Consider the following 6178-nt stretch of genomic DNA (forward strand, 5'->3'; position numbering starts at 1 on the left):
TTTATATTTTTGTCCCAAATTTTACTTGGCCAATATGACTGTGTGTGTGTGTGTTTAATCTCACCAGTGCTGTAGATATAAACTTTCTTCCAATTAATATTGCAAAACGAAACAAGGAGTTAAGTTGGAGTCACAAAGTCTGCAGTTCGTAACTTAACATCCTGCTTTTGCCGAATCCCCTCCGCCGCTGACACAAAGCTCTATTTAATGTGCTGCCAATCACTACAAGTCAAGTACAGTACCGCAAGTCCTCAAGTATGCTTTCAAAATGATTTTGTTTATATCTTTCTCTATTTAATCTGCTTTTCTGCTCACTAGAAGGTGAAGTGCAAAACCAAACAGAAATGCCAGTGTGCGCTCAAAGAGGGGAGAAGCCCACATATATGTATTTTTGCTTTCACTTTTGATGAAGATTACTTTGTCTTTTAAAATTCGGGGGGGGGGGGATAAGGTTGGGTTGAAACTGTCAGAATGGATTTCCATTAGAAGATTTGGAACATGGCAACTTCTCCCTGCAACTTTCTCATGAGTATCCCGGAAACGTTTGGGAAAATACTGGCTTTCCCGATCCTTTCCATGGGATGGTACTCCTGGGTATCACTTATTTCTTTGTGTTGTGTTGTTTGTGTCAGGTACCTCTGAACTTGGGTTGGAAGCCCCTAGCAGGCTATCTGACCACAATGGGAAAGACCAGGCTTCCTCAAACTTGGCCCTCCAGATGTTTTTGGCCTACAACTCCCATGATCCTTAGCCAGCAGGACCAGTGGTCAGAGATGATGGAACTGTAGTCTCAAAACATCTGGAGGGCCGAGTTTGAGAAAGCCTGGGAAAGAAAGACAGTTCATGCTGTGATGTCACTCTTGAGAAGTCCAGAATTATCATGGCTCGGGATACCAGCTATTACTAGGAAGACAATCCTGGGACAATCCAGTAACACTTCTGGGTCTGCTACCTTCATAGGGTCATCTTTCTAGTCCGATCCCGCTACAGTGCAGGAATCTCATCTAATGCATCCATGACAGATGGCCATCCAACCTCTGCTTTAAAACCTCCAAGGAAGGAGAGTCCACCACCTCCCAAGGGAATCCGTTCCACTGCTGAACAGCTCTTGCTGTCAGAAAGTTTTCCCCAAATGTTTAGTTGGAATCTCCTTTCTTGTAACTTGAAGGCACTGGTTTGAGTCCTACCCTCCAGAGCAGGAAAAAAAAACAAGCTTGTTCCCTCTTCCATGTGACAACCCTTGACATACTTGACAATGGCTATTGTATCTCCTCCCAGTCTCCTCTTTTCCAGGCTAAACATACACAGCTCTTCAACTGTTACCAGAGCCTTGGTCATCTTCCTTGCCCTCCTCTGCAAACATTCCAGCTTGTCAACGTCATTCTAAAATTGTGGTGCCCAGAATTGGACACAGCATTCCAGGTGTGGTCTGATCAAGGCAGAATAGAGTGGTATTACTTCCCTTGATATGGACACTATACTTCTGTTGATGCAGCTTAGAATAGCATTAGCTCCCCCCCCCCCCGTGCTGCATCACACTGTTGACTCATGCTCAGCTTCCTTCAGTCTGGATCACTGAGGGAGGCAGGACAGATAAAATACAGTGGTACCTCGCAAGACGAAAAACTCGCAAGACGAAAGAGTTTTTCGTTTTTTGAGTTGCTTCGCAAGACGAATTTCCCTATGGGCTTGCTTCGCAAGACGAAAACATCTTGCAAGTTTGTTTCCTTTTTCTTAAAACCGTTAATACGGGAAGGAGAAGGTTACGCTGGAAATGAAGAAGGAGATCATCCGGAAGCACGACGGTGGAATGCGTGTGACAGACCTCGCAAGACGAAAAATTCGCAAGACGAAAAAACTCGCAGAACGAATTAATTTCATCTTGCGAGGCACCACTGTAAAGTACTTCTTCATGTAGCACATAGTTAAGCTATGGAGGCAGTGGTGCCCAACAACTTGGATGGCTTTAGAAAAAGAATTGGGCAGAATATATTGGCGAATAAGGCTATCAATGGCTAAATGGGGGCAGTAATGCGTCTGAATACCAGCTGCTGGAAACCGCAGGAGGGTTTTGTCCATGGGTCTTGTTTGGCGGTTTCCCATAGGCATCTGGTGGGCCACTGTAAGAACAGGATACTGGATTAGATGGACCATTTGCCTGATCCAACTGGTTCTTCTTATGTTCTCATAAAGGGTACCAGGTTCTTCTCTACGCTGACAGATTAGCCCTCACATTTAAGCCCAAGGCAATTTGTTTAGAGCTGGCCACTATATTTAAGTCAGGGTGGGGAATGGCTGGCCTGCAGACCAGAGGTAGGCTGTGGGGTCTCCCCAACAGGCCTCCAGCCTCTCCTCCCGGCCCCACACACAAGTGCAGCAAATTTTAAGTAAACAGGAAAGTCATTGAAGGTGGGAGAACTCTGCTAGTGCATTCGAACTGTAATACCCACACACTGTTAAACTAGAACAAATAAGTAAGGTGAGCCTCTCTGTTGGTAAATTCTAGGTGCATGAACCAAGTCATTTTGAAATTCTATACACAGGACTTTCTCCTATATATGCCCCCAGAAATCCCTGCTAAGGTTACCTCCATTTTCAGAGTCATGATCACTGGTGACCAGCAGTAGGACCATCTTAGTAGTGGCCCCCAACTTATAGTTTCAACTAGTTATGCAGCAGTGCCACTCAACTCATCCTTCCAGACTTGGCAGTATGACTTTTAAGCGGCTCACTCATCTCTACTACATTCCAAGGCTTGTTGGTCTTGAAGCATTCTCTGGCTCAGAATTATATTCTGTAACTTCAGAGAAGTCTATCTCCAGCCAAACATGTCTGGGAATAGTAAGGGGACACAAAGGAGAGTTGATCTCCAAGGATAGACAGGTTCATCTAAAGGACATGGTCCTTTAGTTATCCTGGTGCCAACTGTTCAAAGCTTTCCTGGATTCATACAAATAGAAAGTAGATGGAAAATGTTACCTTTGAATATTTTACTTTTCTTTCGCTCTGGGAATGCTCACAAGTGTCAAAATTATCTACAAGTAATTTCTTGCTTTCTTGTTTGACATAGATGGCAAATATAAGTACTCTAATTATGATGCAAAGTTTAAAAAGAAATAATATTCCTGAAGAATATTTCAGGGAAGCCCAATTGATAATCTGCCCTGTTTCAAGCCTCTAAACCTTTTAATTATGATCTTGATGTATCTATGTGGTCCTAGATGCTGAAAAAGAAAATCTCATCTTATTCAATTGTAAACTCCAGGACTGAGTCAGATAGCTTGATTTTTTTTAGAAGTCTTCTTCTTTTCTAATAACTGTTACAAACTGCCAAAGTGAATTTCTTGACTCAGAAAATTCTCTAGGGATTATCCCCTATCCCTACAATACTCTGCTGCTAATACAATATTTGAACTCTACAGATTTACACTAACAGAGAATTGGATTGTGTACAGAGCAGGGGAGGGGGGAACCAACCATTCTTTTGTGAACTACCTTCTCCTTCAAAGCTTCTGTACCCCATCTAAAGAGATAAATCCGCTACCAGTCTAGAATGAACTTAACAACAAAAAGTAATCATGAAACAAAATAAACAGTAAACCCTTGTGAAGTTTAAATGCAAGATGTTGTACTCTGCTGAAGGAAACTATCACAAACTTTGCATTCTAGATAATTGAACAAAATGGAAGCTTTACTAAAAGAGGAACTCTCTCTCTCTCTTAATGGAAATCAAATCTCGTTGTTTTTAGTTCACAAATTCTTGAGGATTGTCAGAGTTCTGTAAAGAACGCTTTGAAACAGATGTTCATGTGAGATTACACACTGGGCTATATGAATGAAAAACATCTAAGGGTGAAAGTAATACTCTGCAGTACAATATATATTTGATAATTGGATTGTGCCTGTCTTTAAATGATTTTGGAAGTATTTGTGTTTCTTGTATATATAATTTGAGAATTAGATTCATCCTTGGTGGAGGATCTCTCCTAAATGTGACACAGAGCATCTAGCTGGAATGATTTCTCCCTGTCCTGTAGATTTCAAATAACCTATTCCAAAGAGAGAATTAGCTTTATGAGAAACGTTCTATCTGCAAAATCTGGGTTGTTCTCCAGGTGTTGTTGGCCTTAAAAGTCAGAAACACGACCAGGAGTTGTGTTGTCTACGCGCACAGTAGGCAGGATTGTCATTTTGGTGCTGTGGGTTAAACCACAGAGCCTAGGGCTTGCCGATCAGAAGGTCGGTGGTTCGAATCCCTGTGACGGGGTGAGCTCCCGTTGTTCAGTCCCTGCTTCTGCCAACCTAGCAGTTTGAAAGCACATCAAAGTGCAAGTAGTTAAATAGGTACCGCTCCGGCGGGAAGGTAAACGGTGTTTCCGTGCGCTGCTCTGGTTTGCCAGAAGTGGCTTAGTCATGCTGGCCACATGACCTGGAAGCTGTACACCGGCTCCCTCGGCCAATAAAGCAAGATGAGTGCCGCAACCCCAGAGTCGGTCACGACTGGACCTAATGGTCAGGGGTCCCTTTACCTATAATTTTGTCCCTTGTGATGGTGAACCTGTGACCTTCCAGACGTTGTTGGACTACAGCTCCCATCATCCCTTGGTTGGAGCAGTTGGAAGTTGAAGCTCACAACATCTGGAGGACCAAGGGGTTCCCATCTCTGTTCGTAAGTGTCAGGGGTTCAGGGACAGAGGCACAGGGTAGGGAGGAGATGGAGAGCGATGGGGATGAATCCCAGGACAGCGAGGAAGAGGATGACAATGACTCAAGAGATTCCATGAGTCTTTCCAGCGAATCAGAGGATTCCCAGAAGGGGGCGCCGGTGGTCAGGGGCAGGGGAGCCCCAGGGGGGACGTGTCAGGAACAGGGGGCCAGCAGGGGATCCCAAAGTGGCAGCTGGGCGTCAGGACCAGCCTCCCCGCCAGAGTGCAGCGAAGGGGGTGGAGGTTCCAGTGTATCAGGGGAAGGAGCTCCGGCAGCAGAGAAGGGAGGGAGGTCGGAGCAAGCCACCCTCCCGGGAGGGGAGGGGAGTAGTGAAGGGAGTAGTGTAACTGTCAAAAGGAAGGTTAGAGGTTGGGCGCGCGCGCCAAGTTCAAATGTAGAGGCGCGCGGAAGTACAGGGAGCCCGGAGGAAGAGCCAGGTCCCAAAGCCCGCAGGAGGGGGGAAGAGCAGTCTGGGGATTCCGCGTCGGGGGAATCCAGGAGGGGCGAAACACCAGGGGGCAGGAAGACCCTGCGGAAAAGGAAAGAGAGGAAGAGGTGGAGCAGCGCAAGCTTCTTAAACTGGTGCAGGGGAGGGACTGACTCAGAGGGGACTTCAACGGTCTAAGCGTAACAGACGTGGGGCTGCGCGCCTCGGATGTGAAGCAAACAATGAACTGCAATAAACACTTTTGTATATAAGAAGAGATTGGCGTTGGTCTTTTGTGAGCTGAGACTTGAGGCAGCCCTGACACTAAGGATTTTCCTCAAAGAAGACTTCCCCAGTTTGATATGTATCAAAATGTTACACTTTTTGTTATAATTATTGCAAATCTGTTTGCTGAACTTAAGTTGTCATTATGGGCATACATTTTTGACTAACCTGATCTCAGAATGATACAGGTGGTATAACTACAATTGAAAAACAAGAAGAACAGGTTTAATGTAAGATGTAGATTTGCCCTTAAACAATCCCATTGTGTCACAATCAAGGGATAGCTATGCAGTGTATGAGTTTGATCCGATTTCTGCAACTAACAACTTCCAAAATAATTTCAAACCTGCTTTTTCTGCTCTTGATGTGTAGAAATCCCATGATCAAAAATAACCAGACGATTAATATTCTGTTATGGTGACCAAAGCATTCAGAATATTACCCTCAGAGTTTTTAAGCTCTTATGTAATTTAACGTCACAACCTTCGGTGTCGCTTTGCACAGCTAAGGGGCCAATTAGGCATCAGAAGACTTAATCTGCGCTACCTTTATTGTGTCCAGAGGAAAAACAAACAATCGGCTTTGTTTCCTAAGCAGGGAAAACCCTTTGAGAAAGTGTACTAATCTTATCAAAACCCATTCTGCTTCCTTTGAAATTATTCTTGAATTTTTGATTGAAACAAGTCAACTCAACTTCATGACAACATAAGGACATGTGTGATCCTCCTGAGGAATTGTGTCATGCTTATTTACATTTCT

Source organism: Podarcis pityusensis (genome assembly GCF_964106645.2).
Source record: "Podarcis pityusensis genome assembly, chromosome: 7".
Taxonomy (NCBI): Eukaryota; Metazoa; Chordata; class Lepidosauria; order Squamata; family Lacertidae; genus Podarcis; species Podarcis pityusensis.